The sequence below is a fragment of the Phyllobates terribilis genome, unplaced genomic scaffold (genome assembly GCF_046119375.1).
Source record: "Phyllobates terribilis strain yellow unplaced genomic scaffold, ASM4611937v1 Scaffold_13__5_contigs__length_258822181, whole genome shotgun sequence".
Lineage (NCBI taxonomy): Eukaryota > Metazoa > Chordata > Amphibia > Anura > Dendrobatidae > Phyllobates > Phyllobates terribilis.
In genome coordinates this window covers 108532811-108548491 of record NW_027362773.1, presented here as the reverse complement: position 1 = coordinate 108548491, position 15681 = coordinate 108532811, and positions in this window count along the sequence as shown.

Sequence of the window (15681 nt, the reverse complement as noted above, 5' to 3'; positions counted from 1 at the left end):
GAGTCCTATAGTAGGGACAGATCTCCTCTCTTTCCTTAGCTCTGGTAGCAGAACATAACAGTAAGTCCAGCCAGCAAATTCTCTAAGGAAAGATTTTTTTTGTTCCATCATGGTGTCGGTTCAGGATTTGGCTCATCGCCTGCAGGGACTCTCTCTGGAAGTGGCCGAGCTCCGTCAGCACGTGAGTAACTGTTCTGGAGCACATTTCTTGGAGCCTAAGGTATGTTTGCCGGATTTATTTTTTGGTGAACATCGAGAATTTTTTTCATTTAAAAATGCTTGCTTATTGTATTTTCGTTTGAGACCCAATTCCTCTGGGGATGAATCCCAGCGCGTAGGGTTCATAATGTCACTTTTGCGCAAAGAGCCTCAGGAGTGGGCCTTTTCTTTGCAACCTAGTGATACATGCTTCAGATCAGTGGATAGTTTTTTTTCTGCTTTAGGACTATTATATGATGATCCTGACCGTGTCGCATCAGCTGAGACTGAGTTGAGACGTTTAAAACAAGGATCAGGTAATGTCGAAAAATATTGTACACATTTTCGTCGTTGGTCCACTCAAACAGGGTGGAACGATTCTTCTCTGAAAAGTCTATTTCTTGCTGGGCTCAGTGAAAGGGTTAAAGACCTGCTAATTGCTTATCCTACACCTGAGGATTTGCAACAGGCTATGCAATTAGCTATACGGGTGGATAGGAGACTGCGTGCTAGGGTTAATGAGAGCAAATCCTCTGCTATGTCAGTTTCTGGTTATGAGAATGTGTGTACTAACAGTGGTGAACCGATGGAGATTGGATCGGTGGAACCTCGCTCTCAAGAAAAAGACCGTCGTTTTTCGAAAGGCTTGTGTTTCTATTGCGGAAAATCTGGTCATTTGATTAAAGGCTGTGAGCTTCGTATGAAGAAAGAAAAAAAAATGGTCAGTCACGCCCGTATTGCCTGTTTAAATTCCAAGGGTGTATTTTTAGCTGCTTCCACGATTGCTCAGGAAAAATTAATGGAATTTCGGGTGTTTGTTGATTGCGGGTCTACACTGAATGTAATTGATGGGGGATTCGTGGAAAAACTCAATTTAAAACCTGAACCTTTATCATCCCCCATTGCTGTGGTTTCTGTGGATGGCTCCCCTTTGAAGAATATTACTCTCAAGGTCTGTGAATTTCCTCTCACTATTAATGGTGTTCACCATGAGAAATTGGATTTGGTAGTGTTGAATAACTTGCCTTCTCCAGTAATATTGGGTTTGCCCTGGTTAAAATTTCACAATCCTGTACTGGATTGGTCTACCAGTGAAATTAAATCCTGGAGCCATAAATGTTATGACAAGTGTTGTAACGGGCGTATTGCAGCTTTGGATAGGGGAGAATTGCCTGTTCCTATTCAGGATTTTTGGAGAGTTTTTTCTGAGAAAGATTCGCAGGTTTTGCCTCCCCATAGAGACTATGATTGTTCTATTGAATTTGTCCCTGGAGCGACTCTTCCTAAAAGTCGTTTATTTAACCTTACTATTCCTGAGAGGAAGGCTTTGGAGGAATACATACAGACAAGTTTGGCCGCCGGTCACATTAGGCCCTCTAAGTCTCCTGTGGCGGTTGGATTTTTTTTTGTAAAAAAAAAGGACGGCGGTTTACGTCCTTGTCTGGATTTTCGTGAGATTAACAAAATTACGGTACGCAATCCTTACCCACTGCCATTGATTCCTGATCTGTTTAACCAGTTATTGGGGGCCAAGTGGTTCTCTAAAATTGACCTTAAGGGGGCATACAATCTGTTGCGCATGAAGGAGGGTGATGAATGGAAGACTGCTTTTAACACTCCTGTGGGTCATTTTGAGAATCTGGTGATGCCTTTTGGTCTTACTAATGCTCCTGCATTTTTTCAGAATCTGATTAATGACATCCTTAGACCTTTGATCGGTAAAAATGTGGTTGTGTATTTGGATGACATTTTGATTTATTCGCCAGATCTGGAGTCTCATTGGCGGAGCGTGCGTGAGGTATTACAGTTATTAATGGACAATTCGCTTTTTGCTAAGCTGGAGAAATGTGAGTTCGCTGTACAGAGAATTAGTTTTTTGGGCTACATTATCTCCAGCAAAGGTTTTGAGATGGATCCGGTTAAGGTTCAGGCTGTGCAGGAATGGCCTAGGCCTATTGGTTTGAAATCGATACAGAGGTTTTTGGGTTTCGCCAATTACTATAGAAAATTCATAAAAAATTTTTCTAGTATTGTCAAACCTCTGACTGATCTCACCAGGAAAGGTGCTGATGCGGTTCAGTGGTCTTCTGAGGCCATTGAAGCTTTTGTGTATCTCAAGGAGAGGTTCACCTCTGCTCCCATCCTTATGCAGCCTGATGTTACTAGGCCGTTTTTGGTTGAGGTTGATGCTTCCTCTGTGGGGGTTGGCGCAGTATTGTCTCAGGATAACGGGGATGGATTACATCCCTGTGCCTTTTTTTCAAAAAAATTTTCGGAGACTGAATTGAATTACGATATTGGTAATCGGGAATTATTGGCTATTAAACTCGCATTTGAACACTGGCGCCACTTCTTGGAAGGTGCGGAATTTCCCGTTCAGGTTCTTACGGATCATAAAAATCTGATATATCTTGACGCTGCCAAGCGCCTGAATGCCCGTCAGGCTAGGTGGGCACTGTTTTTCTCGCGGTTTAATTTCTCCGTTACTTACATCCCTGGTACTAAGAATGTTAAGGCGGATGCCTTGTCTCGCAGTTTTTCTCCCATAGTCGGTGCTGAGAAAGAGGAAAACATTTTACAAGAAGGTGTTGTGATAGCTGCTTTAGACTCCGTTTTGGAAGATGAGATTCTTAAAGCTCAGGAGAATGCCCCATCTAACACTCCTCATGGGAGGTTGTTTGTGCCTGGGACCTTTAGGAGAGATTTGTTTGTTGAGTGTCACGAATCTCGGTTGGCAGGTCATCCCGGAATCTCTGAGACCAAGAGACTGGTGGGTCGCAGTTTTTGGTGGCCTGGATGGCAGAAGGAAGTCATTAAGTGGGTACGCCAATGTACTGTATGTGCTAGATCTAAGTCCTCACATACTCCTGCTGCGGGGTTGCTTTGTCCTTTGGAGGTCCCCAGTGCTCCTTGGACACATTTGGCTATGGACTTTATAACTGACCTTCCCCCCTCTGAGGGTTTTACTGTCATCTGGGTGGTCGTGGACCGTTTTAGCAAGATGTGTCACTTGGTTCCCTTCATCAAACTGCCCTGCGCTAAAACTCTCGCTAAGGCCTTTGTCAAGGAAATTGTCAGACTTCATGGCGTTCCTACTGACATTGTTTCTGATAGGGGTCCTCAGTTCGTGGCTCGTTTTTGGCGTGCCTTTTGTGACAGGTTGGGAATTCATTTGTCGTTTTCGTCCGGATATCATCCTGAATCTAATGGCCAGACAGAAAGGAAAAACCAGGATGTTGAGCAGTTCTTGCGTTGTTTTGTGGCAGACAATCAAGAGGGGTGGTCTGAGTTTCTGCCACTTGCCGAATTTGCTCTGAACAATCATACATCTTCTTCTGCTGGTTGTTCGCCTTTTTTTTGTTGTTCTGGGAGACATCCGTCGTTTGGGTCGTTCTCCAAGTTGGGATCTGCCGTGCCTGAGGAGGAGAATTTTTCCGGTGATTTGGAAAGAGTTTGGACGGATGTGCGTGGTAATCTTCAGGAGGCCAACAGAAAATCTAAAGACTACTTTGATAGGAAACGACAGGAGGTTTTGTTCGCTGTTGGTGACATGGTTTGGTTGTCCTCTAGGAATCTGCGGTTGAGGATTCCTTCTAAGAAATTGGGTCCCAAGTTTGTAGGGCCCTTTAAGGTGCTTCAGGTTGTCAACCAATCTGCTGTTAGGTTGGAGGTTCCTACCTCCTGGAGAATTAATCCGGTCTTTCATGTCTCTCTGTTAAAAAAAGCTGTTGTGTCGGATGGTGACGCCTCTGCCTCTGTTCCTCCGGTGGTGGAGGACGGGGAATATGAAATTTCTCGCATCCTTGACTCTAGACGGTATAGAGGTAGTTTGCAGTATCTTGTGGCCTGGAAAGGTTTCGGACCCGAGGATAACTCTTGGGTGAGGTCAGATGATGTTTCCGCGTCCAGACTTATCAGAGCGTTTCACAGGAGATTTCCTGATAAGCCTGGTCCTAGGGGATCCGGAGGATCCTCTTAGAAGGGGGGGTACTGTTAGAACCTTGCTCTTAGGTTTTTTCCTTTGCTGGTCACATGACCTTGTTGGCCTATTTAATCCTGCTCCGCCCTTCTGGCTTTGCTGGACTTCATTGTATATCTACTTTCTAGCTAGCCTGTGCTCTGTGTCTTGCTCTGTTAGTTTGCTTGGTCTACGGACCTCTATGTTCTTTATATTTTGTTTGTTCGTCTGTCTGCTACTATTTCTGTTAGGAGGTGTCCCATATTCCTCCCAGTCCTTAGTACTTGTAGGGATTCCTCCCCCACATCTATAGGTCTTCGTACAGACTAGCTTAGGACTTTAGCAGGTCTGATCGCAGGATCAGGTTCCCTGTTACATCGTAGGGATTCAGCTGAGTCCTATAGTAGGGACAGATCTCCTCTCTTTCCTTAGCTCTGGTAGCAGAACATAACAGTAACCTGGTGGCGGCTCTGAGGCGAGGCGAGATCACACACGTACCATGCCTGGCTCATGTGCTTAACCTCGTGGTTCAGCGGTTTCTTAAATCGTACCCCGAGTTGCCAGATGTGCTCGTCAAAGTACGCCACCTGTCAGCTCATTTTCGCAAGTCGGCTACAGCTTCCGCCGCCCTTGCTGTGTTGAAGCAGCGTTTGCAGCTTCCGGCACACCGACTGGTGTGTGATGTCCCCACATGTTGGAACTCTACCCTCCACATGTTGCAAAGGATTTGTGAGCACAAGAGAGCAGCTGTGGAGTACCAGCTGCAACAAGGCCGTCGATATTCAGGTCAGACTCCACACATAAGACCTCAGGAGTGGACCTGGATGTCTGACATATGTAGCATCTTGACAAACTTTGAGGAGTCCACCAAGATGGTGAGTGGCGATGACGCCATCATTAGCGTCAGCATTCCACTTGTCTGTCTTTTGCAATGCTCTCTGCAGAGAAGTAAAGAGGAGGCATTGCAGCCAGAGTATGATGAGATGGATCACGAAGCCGTAGCGGTCGATTACACACAGCCCAGCTTCATCTCATCCCAAAGTGCATTGGGGGACAATGAGGGAGAGGAGGAGGAGGAGGAGGAGGAGGAGGAAGAACAAGAGCTTGTGTCATGCGCTGTAGACGGTAGTACCTGTACAACTGTCATACCGTCGATTCAGCGTGGGTGGCCTGAGGACAGGGGGGAGGAGGAGGAGGAGAGCATGGTCAGTCGTCATCTTGATGAGGACACGGAAGTCTTGCCCATTACCAGTCTGGCACGCATGGCTGACTTTATGTTACACTGCCTTAACCGTGACACTCGCGTTGTCAAAATGTTGGGTGACAGTCATTACTGGTTGGTGACACTTTTAGACACCCGCTACAAGGAGAACTTTCACTCTCTTATTCCTGAGGTGGAGAGGCCTACAAAAATGGGGCAGTATCAGAAGGCCCTTGCTGCAGAATACCCATCTGAACTCGCTAGCGGCAGAGGTCACAGTTCGTTGCTCAACCAAGGCGTACATGCAAGAGAGATGTAACTCCAATCCAGCAGAGGCAGGGGAACACTGTCAACGTTCTGAGACAGTTTTCTTAGACCCTCCCTTCGGACAGACCCTGAGGCGCGGGGTACTCTCACAAGGAGTGGAAAGTTTCAAAAGATGGTGCGGGAGTACCTTGCCTACCGTACAAGCATCCTCCGTGATTCCTCTGTGCCTTTTAATTATTGGGTATCCAAGCTGGACACTTGGAATGAACTCGCTCTGTACGCCTTGGAGGTCCTGGCCTGCCCTGCCGCTAGCGTGTTATCGGAGCGTGTTTTTAGCGCCGCTGGGGGAATTATAACTGATAAGCGCACTCGCCTGTCAACTGACAATGCTGACAAGCTGACCCTTATCAAAATGAACAAGGGCTGGATTGGGTCAGACTTCTCATCACTACCAAATGACAGCAGAGTAACATAAAGTCAAATCCACTGTGTTATTTTGGAAGGTGTATTCACATGCTCCGCTTCACACCCACACATGGGTATACGCTTCCTCATTTCGGCTGTTTCATGTTCTTCTCCTTCTCCTCAGCCTCCACCACCACTATACAACCAGGGTGACCGTGGTCCGTGTTGCCATTATTGAAAGTTCCTCCGTCCTTATTTTTGTCAGCTTTTGCTTGGAAGGCATAAGCAAAGACTGTGGGAGACCCACCCCCCAATAATGGGAATAATATTTTTAAGATGCTGTACTGTATGTGACGCGCCCCCTGGGACATATTCCTTTTTGAGGGGAATACCCGGCACCGGATCAGATGGGGGGTTGTAGTCTCCGAGCGGCTGTGACCCGGTCCCGTGCCCAGGGCGTCAAGCTCAGTGTTATGTGGCAGTCTTTACTGATGTTATTAAAGTTCGTTGTGTCGACTACGCCACCCGTTGTGATGCGGTCACTGTGGCCGCCGCTGCAGCAGGGTCCGCTGAGGCTGATGGTGGATGCGCAGCTTGGTGGGATAACCCCCAACGGGAGGGGTATAGCCTCAGAGGGGACAGGCGCAGAGGATGGGGGTTGTGGTGGTGCGGTGCAGCCGGTAATGATGACAGACTCGGGTAGTGCAGTTAAGGGTCTTTACTTACTGCAGATGTTCCTGGTCACTCTAGCTCCAAGTGACCTCCCGAGCCGTGCTGCGTCCACCAGGTCCTGGATCCAGCCAACCCCCAAACAAGTCCGGAGCGTGGCCCTGAGCTCTCCCTCTGTCCTTACTTCAGCCGTCCCCACCAGTGATTCACCTAAATCCAGCTCCCTCGGGCCTTCTGTTGGGCAACCTTTGGCCTCAGGTTCCCTGACCCTCCATGTGGTGTGCCTTCAGGGTGAATGTAGTGGGTGACCGTGACAGACACTGCCCACGGTCTCCGGTCTCTGGCTGGGGAATGTCTTTGCCCCCACCAGCTTGGGTTCCGGTACCCTTCTGCTGACTCCTCACCCGGTGTTCTTATTTGGGTTCTTGGGTCCCTTCTTTGTCCCCCTCTGGGTCTTTCTTCACTCCACTCTCTCTCCAGGGCTGTTGTTTCTTTCTCCCTCTTTCTGCAGGCTTGTCCTCTGCAGCTGCCTGACTCTCTGCGTCTGACAGGCTCCTCTGCGTCTGACCCTGATTCTAAGTTGGTGCCCTCCTTATATATCCCTCTATGTGTGAGCTCAGGTGACCAGCACCCAATGAGCTCCTACCACTACCCAGACTGCTCCCCCTATCTGCCCCTACACTACATGGGATGTTCCTCCCCCCTCCCACTCCAGCCAGGAACAGGCTCGGTCGCACCTGCACATTTCTAAGTGGGAGTGCCGTCGGCCTGCTCCTCTGGAATGGGATGTATGTAGTGCATGCAGTCTATCTGAGCTCAGTTCCACACTCCATCCTTACCCGGGAGTGGAATATCACACCTCTGGGTTGAGGTGCAATACCCCTGTAGCAGCCGAATCCTCAGGGTGCTACATTCCCCCCTGGTAAACCACAGCACGTCCTCGGGCTGCAACGACAAAAAACACCAAAACATACAATTTTTATAAACATATAAAACATATAAAATATTATATATATATAACTTTTTCATATAAACATCATTATAACATTCTCGTCGTCTCGTTCTTTCTTCCTCCTCTGGTCACCGTGCAACTCGTGACCAGGTAAAGTGCGACAGTCGTTTGATAAGCAGTTTCTCATAAAACCAGTAGGGGGCGCCTTAGGAAGCGCAACTATGTACAGGGAAGTTTTGGCCGTTCTCAGTCCCCGGCCAGGTAAGGGAAAGGGATGGCTGCTCACAGTCCTCAGCCTGGTTTGGGTAGGGGACTCACGGGTTAAACTGTTCACTGGTCCCAACGGGGACTAAACTTTAAAGCAGCCACGGTTACTTGTGTACCCCGACGGGTAACTATATACAGTTTTTCTTTACTACTGTTCTTAATCGTAGTACCTCCTAGCCTTGAACCCGTCCGGGTCTTCTGGCTCTTCCTCCCTACACCGCAGCTCCTCCTCTGTCAGGCGATGCACGTGGAGGGCGTAAGGTCCCTTGGCACACTTGTGCCGGGTGAACGTTACCTCGTCACCGACGTAGAGGTCACGGCCTTTGTGACCCTCTGGCAGGTGAGACTCGACATCCCGTCGGGTAACGAAGACGTCACCCATGGTGTTCCGGTCCTTTATGAAGCCCCACCCATGCTGCGCATTAAACTTTATTACCGTCCCGATGGTACGGGGACGATCTGCTGCATAGGGGTCCCTTCTGGTCCGACTCTTTTGCTCCGCGCTGCGGGTCCGGGCCCATTGCTCTCTGGCCCGCCTCTCCTCCCGCTCTCTCTTGAACTCTGCCAGCTGTTGACGGCAACACTCGGTACGCTCTGCTGCAGCTGCCCGAGTCTCTCCGGTGAACCCCATCAAATCTTCTCCCGTGGGGTCCCACACGAACTGGGCTTCCTCGAGTGGAGGCGAGACCCGAGTCACGGGCTTTGGAGCCGGGATCAGGGGCTCACGCAGGGGACCTAACTTCTTTTGTCGCTCCAGTTCCAAGAATTCTTTGGGCCAGATGAAGGGCCGCCCGTCCGGCCACGCTAGCTGGCTGAAGGGGTCCTCTCCCAGACTTGGCACCCTTGATGTTACGGGTGCGGGCGCGATGGTGGGGGCGCCCAGGTTGCCCAGGCCTTGCGGCCAGGCCTGGGGCATCTGGAAGGTAAATGGAACTGTTAACACGGCGGCACCCTGGGCCACCTGGCCTTGTGACCAGGCCGGAGGCTCCGCGGAGGTAGATGGCTCTGCTGGGGATGCGGCGCCCGGAAACGCTAGGCCTTGCGACCAGGCCGGAGGCTTCCCTTCCTTCGCCACGCTCCGGGTCACGACGCGTGACGTCACTGGGGTCGCGACGGCGGCTTCCGGTCGGGGCCTAGTCGGTGGCGGTGTCATGGCGGTCTCGGGTACGGCCGGGGGACCTTCGGGCTCTGCGACGGGGAGCTGGGGCAGGTGGGTGGTCTTCCGGTATGGGGTATAGGCGTCCCCCTTACCTGCTGCCATACGTCTCGCTCCCTCTTCTGCGCCGTCTCCGGCCTTGGGTCCTCCCGCGTCATCCGCAGAGGTAGTCGGTGTCTTCTTCCAAGGGAGCGGGTTCCGTGGACGGATTCCAGCTTGCTGGGCCATCTCCCGGCCCCACTCCGCCAGGATCTCCCTCTGCACTCGGGCCATCCTTCCCGCGAGGCCCTCCAGGGCACTCCGCGCGCACTCCCGATCTCGGGGAAGCTGCGCCAGGATCTCCGCTAAGCCTAGCGGGGTTGTTGACTCCAGCAGGCTCCTGACCATCGGGTCGGTGCTGCTCTGCTCTGCTTCCGGCAGGCTCCTGGCCAGCGGGCCGGTGCTGCTCTGCTGCCGCTCCATTCCCGGGTCTACTCTTTCTCTTCTCGACTCCGGGTGCTCTCGCTCTGGACACCTCGCCTCCGGGTGCGCTCGTTCTAGACTGCTCCAAGCGACACCCATCTTTTCTTTTCTCTTTCGTCTCCTCCCACTTCGAGGGCGGTCCCGGGGCAACTCGGTGACTGTCAGCTCCAGGGGTAGTTCTTTCACGCTGACAGACACCTCCAGCATCACAGTCTCTGTTGGTGGGGGCGGTTTCCACTTTTGGCGCCATTTTCTGTCCCGGCCCACGATGGGAGGTGGCCTCTTGCCCTCCTTTGGCACGCCCATAATGGCGTCCTCTGCTCTTCCAAGGCGGGAAATCTGCGGTTTTGGCGGGAATCGCTTCCCAGTGGCGGGAAACTCGGCAGATGGCGGGAACAAGCTGGAAATGGCGGACAATCGGCGGGAAACGACTGGTGATGGAGTCCGATGGCGTGGACCCTCCGGAACCGGCAGGAGTCTTCTTTCTGAGGTAAACTTGCACTTTTCTTCAGGCACGCAGTACCCGGGTGTTGCGGGCACGTAATCCTGCCGACTACGCCAAAGTTGACGCGCCCCCTGGGACATATTCCTTTTTGAGGGGAATACCCGGCACCGGATCAGATGGGGGGTTGTAGTCTCCGAGCGGCTGTGACCCGGTCCCGTGCCCAGGGCGTCAAGCTCAGTGTTATGTGGCAGTCTTTACTGATGTTATTAAAGTTCGTTGTGTCGACTACGCCACCCGTTGTGATGCGGTCACTGTGGCCGCCGCTGCAGCAGGGTCCGCTGAGGCTGATGGTGGATGCGCAGCTTGGTGGGATAACCCCCAACGGGAGGGGTATAGCCTCAGAGGGGACAGGCGCAGAGGATGGGGGTTGTGGTGGTGCGGTGCAGCCGGTAATGATGACAGACTCGGGTAGTGCAGTTAAGGGTCTTTACTTACTGCAGATGTTCCTGGTCACTCTAGCTCCAAGTGACCTCCCGAGCCGTGCTGCGTCCACCAGGTCCTGGATCCAGCCAACCCCCAAACAAGTCCGGAGCGTGGCCCTGAGCTCTCCCTCTGTCCTTACTTCAGCCGTCCCCACCAGTGATTCACCTAAATCCAGCTCCCTCGGGCCTTCTGTTGGGCAACCTTTGGCCTCAGGTTCCCTGACCCTCCATGTGGTGTGCCTTCAGGGTGAATGTAGTGGGTGACCGTGACAGACACTGCCCACGGTCTCCGGTCTCTGGCTGGGGAATGTCTTTGCCCCCACCAGCTTGGGTTCCGGTACCCTTCTGCTGACTCCTCACCCGGTGTTCTTATTTGGGTTCTTGGGTCCCTTCTTTGTCCCCCTCTGGGTCTTTCTTCACTCCACTCTCTCTCCAGGGCTGTTGTTTCTTTCTCCCTCTTTCTGCAGGCTTGTCCTCTGCAGCTGCCTGACTCTCTGCGTCTGACAGGCTCCTCTGCGTCTGACCCTGATTCTAAGTTGGTGCCCTCCTTATATATCCCTCTATGTGTGAGCTCAGGTGACCAGCACCCAATGAGCTCCTACCACTACCCAGACTGCTCCCCCTATCTGCCCCTACACTACATGGGATGTTCCTCCCCCCTCCCACTCCAGCCAGGAACAGGCTCGGTCGCACCTGCACATTTCTAAGTGGGAGTGCCGTCGGCCTGCTCCTCTGGAATGGGATGTATGTAGTGCATGCAGTCTATCTGAGCTCAGTTCCACACTCCATCCTTACCCGGGAGTGGAATATCACACCTCTGGGTTGAGGTGCAATACCCCTGTAGCAGCCGAATCCTCAGGGTGCTACATATGGCTCTCGTAAGGGGCATTAAAACTGTCTTTTTAAGCTACTGCAACCTCCACCACTTTTCCAAGGGGCATTAAAACCATCTTGTTAAGCTACTGCGACCTCCACGTCTCTTCCGAGGGGCATTAAAAGTGTCTTGTTAAGCTACTGCGACCTCCACGTCTCTTCCGAGGGGCATTAAAACCATCTTGTTAAGCTACTGTGACCTCCACCACTTTTCCAAGGGACATTAAAACCGTCTTGTTAAGCTACTGCGACCTCCACGTCTCTTCCGAGGGGCATTAAAAGCGTCTTGTTAAACCACTCTGAACTCCACCGCTCTTCCTAGGGGCATTGAAATGTTGTTTCTAATTAACTCTAACCTCAACGACTCTTCGAACGGGCATTGCATTTCCTCCTAATTTTTGGCAGCTTTTGCTTGGAAGGCATAAGCAAAGACTATGGGAGACCTACTCCCCAATAATGGGAATAATGTTTGTAATATGCTGTACTGCATGGCTCTTGTAAGGAGCACTGCAAGTTCCTCCATCCTAATTTTTGGCAGCTTTTGCTTTGAAGGCATAAGCAAAGACTATGGGAGACCCACTCCCCAATAATGGGAATAATGTTTGTAATATGCTGTACTGCATGGCTCTTGTAAGGGGCATTGCAAGTTTCTCTGTCCTAATTTTTGGCAGCTTTTGCTTGGAAGGCATAAGCAAAGACTATGGGAGACCCACTCCCCAATAATGGGAATAATGTTTTTAAGATGCTGTAAACCGTCATGTTAAGCTACTGCGACCTCCACCACTTTTCCAAGGGGCATTCAAACCGTCTTGTTAAGCTACTGCGACCTCCATGTCTCTTTCAACGGGCATTGCATTTCCTCCTAATTTTAGTCAGCTTTTGCTTTTCAATGCATAGGCGAACACTAAGGGAGACCCACTCCCCAATAATGGGCAGAAGGTTTTTAGTACGCTGTAATCCACGTCTTTTCAAGGGGCATTGCAGTTCCTCATAATTTTTGGAAAGCCTTCCATTCACTGCTTAGGCCAACAGTGCACAGGAGACCAAGTTGTTATAAAAGGAAAAAATGGTTTAGTTAAGGCCCTCTGACCTTCATGTCACTTCCAAGGGGCATTGGAATGCCTCTAAATTTTTGGTAGGCATTGCACTCACTGTATGTCCTATAACTGTGTAGCCGAACCGCTCCTTTTGGTACAGAAACATATCCTACAAGACATGTGTGGTTGACTGACCTGATATTGATGTGAATGGTCCCTGTTCCTCCTGCTCTTTCTCCTTTGCCACCACCTCATCCATCATTTATCACCTGAAGCTTTGTTTTAACGGGAGTCATAGAACTGGGATAGTAGCAGGAAAACATCCAGCAATCCTCGGAGGAGGTAGGATATGCACCAAAACGCTGACCACCTCAGGCCTAGACGCTACTACATACATGCGCTTGTATTACAACAAAACAAAGCAGATGCTAACTTCTAGCATCATCATCATGCTCCTCACCTTGGCACTCTCAACTCCCCTGATGGAGAAGCCAGGGCCCACCGGAGGAGTCTGGTTCTCTGGTGGGCTCGTCCAATGCTGCCCTAAAGCAGGCCAGGCTAAGAAAAGTGTGTGGGAAGGTGACAGGAGAAATAGGGGTGGCTGGGGACAGTTTATGGACACCCGGCCGCCGGGCGACTAGGGACTGAGTATGGATACCAGGCCACCGAAGCAGCCATGAGGTAGTGGCCAGCTTCGGCCTACTCCAAACTAAAAGGCCCCATTTCAAGTGCAAGCTAGCAGTATGGCATTGCAGCCTGGGGCCAGGCTGCACATTTACGCTAGTGACGCACCCCTGGGCCTGTGTCGCGCAGAGTTGCGCACGCGGGAGCTTACCCGGAGCCGGATCTGTTGAGGGTTGTAGTCTCGTGGCGGTGACCCGGTCCGTGCCCAGGGAGTCAGACTAAGTGGCGCTGTATTAGCGGTAGATGTTGGACGACTACGCCACCCGTTGAATGCAGCGAAGGAGCTGCCGCTGCAGGGCAGACCGCTGAGGCCGGTGGTAGGATTGTGCAGCGTGATAGTATCACCCCCAACGGGAGGGGTATGGCCTCAGGGCAGCCGACGTGGATGATGGGGTAGCAGGAATCACTCAGAGACGATGCGGTGTAATTCAGGGTCTTTACTGGTGATAAAGATAGACCCTCCCGGAGTACTGGCTAGCGATCGGGGCCTGGTCAGTCCTTGAGCAGATGGGATCTCCCCTGGCCAGGCGGAGTTGTAGGCCTCCCAAACTGACTGTACTCTTCTGGCTACCTTGCTAGAGGCGGGTATAAGTAGCTCACGTCCCTGAGTGTACCATGTGGTGCTCACCCGTATGGCCGGTGACTCGGGGCCTTCTAGTGGCGTCCGCTCCACGACGGCGGTGCTGGTCCCACGCGTGTGACCGTGCCTTCGGGTTTCTTTGCCAGAGGACCTGAAATCCCCTGCCGGGCGGTTTCTGCTGCTGGGTAAAGATTAGTCCCCACAGCCTCGGACTCCGGGTCCGGTGATAGCTTCTCAGTCAGGGCGAGCTCTGCAGCTGCCAGCCCCTGACTCCTTATAGCACTGCTCCCACAGAGCTCCTGATGTTCTTTTCCTATATCTGCTTCTCTTCTCTGTCTCTACTTCTTCTCTACTCACTAACCCTGCCTCAGCCCTAGGTTTATATAGGGGAAGTCCTTCCCCTCCCAGGACTGGGCAGGAGGTGTGGCATGCATAGGATTCCTGACCAAGAGACCTCCCACCTGCTCTCAGACATAACATTGCTGTTACTGTGGAAACCAGACCCCTGGGGTGCCACACTAGCATTAAAAGAAAACAAAGCAGATGCTAATGACTCGCCCCCCGAGGGCCTTACTGTCTGGAGCAGTATATCAGGGTGGCTGGCCCAGGGCGGTCAGTGCACAAAAAGGGGTAGCAATTAATAATAAAAGTTCAGATAGTTCGTGACGCCACCTGTGGTGTCTGGTGAATGTCACCAGCGCTGCAACAGTCCTCTGAGGCAGGTGTCAAGGCAGCTTAAGATGCTACAGCTCCCTACAGGTGGAGCGGGCCTCAGGGCAGTACAGATAAATAGTTGAATGGTGCGTGAGGTGTGCTGGGTATTGTGGCGCAGGTAGATAGCGCCGGTGAAGAAACAGACAGAGGTTGTTCGTTGCAGTGGTCCAAGGCTTTACTCACAGTTCTTAGGCAATTCACAAGTGCACTTTAAAGGTGAAGGCCTCCCTCGTCGCGCTGCGTTCACCGGTTCAGTCCTCCTTCAAGTAGCTTAGGTATGCTTGGCAGAACCCCACTTTCAGATGTGCCTAATTTGACCTTCTTCACGCTTGGTCCTTCTCACCGTTGCCCTACGCTGCCCACTCTCAATCCTGCTCGGGTATGCTGAAGTCCTTCCTGTTCGTCGGATGCGGGACCAACCTGACTCCCTGGGGTTTAGAATGCGGCAAGCTCGATCCCTCCTGACACCGGGCAGGAACAGGGCGTACGGGTGCCGTACTGAACGTGCCGTACCCCCTTGGGATCCCTTCTTAGAACTGGAGCCTACTCCCTGCTCCCCTCCAGGCCACTATCCTGGGCCCTAACTGTGGAGCAGAGCTCTGCTTGAGCCTCTGCTCCCGGACTGTTCCTCTGCACAGCCCTCATTAAAGACCTCCTTTCCTAATATGTAGTGTTGAGCGAGCACTAAAATGCTTGGGTGCTCGAAGGTCGGGCCAAGCTCGCCGTGATACTCGGGTGCTCGACCCGAGCAACGAGCCCAATGTTAGTCTATGGGAGACGCGAGCATTTTTGCGGTGGCACCCCCGGCAGTCTTTTAAAAGCCTAACAAGTGCCCAAAACGATAGTGACAGTGCTCAAATGACATGGGGACAGCATGGGGATCGCCCCAGGAAGCATTTCTGACCCCCAGGTCACTGCTGTCAACAACGTGGTCAGAGGTATTAAGCCACTTTTACAGGCTCACAATAAAACGAAAGTGAAACTTTTTTCCTGTGAAATATGTTAAGGAACATCCTTTCCAGCGAAAAGACTTGTGTATAAGTTAAAATAAATGACCAAAAACAAAAATACTCCTCCACACCTTCGGCTATGTTCACAAGTAGCATTTTTTATGCGTTTTTGCACTTTTGTATTGCTTTCAACTATGACAAATGCATTCACCGGGAAATGTCATTTTAACATTTTACAACCTTATCTGGCCATGTGCTGTGTGACACATGCATAAAGTGCTGAAAAGACATGGGAACAGCATGGGGAAGACCCCTGGAAGCATTTCTGACTCCCAGGTCACTGTCTAAAAGTGTGCCCATCATAAGTGATCCTTGCCGCAT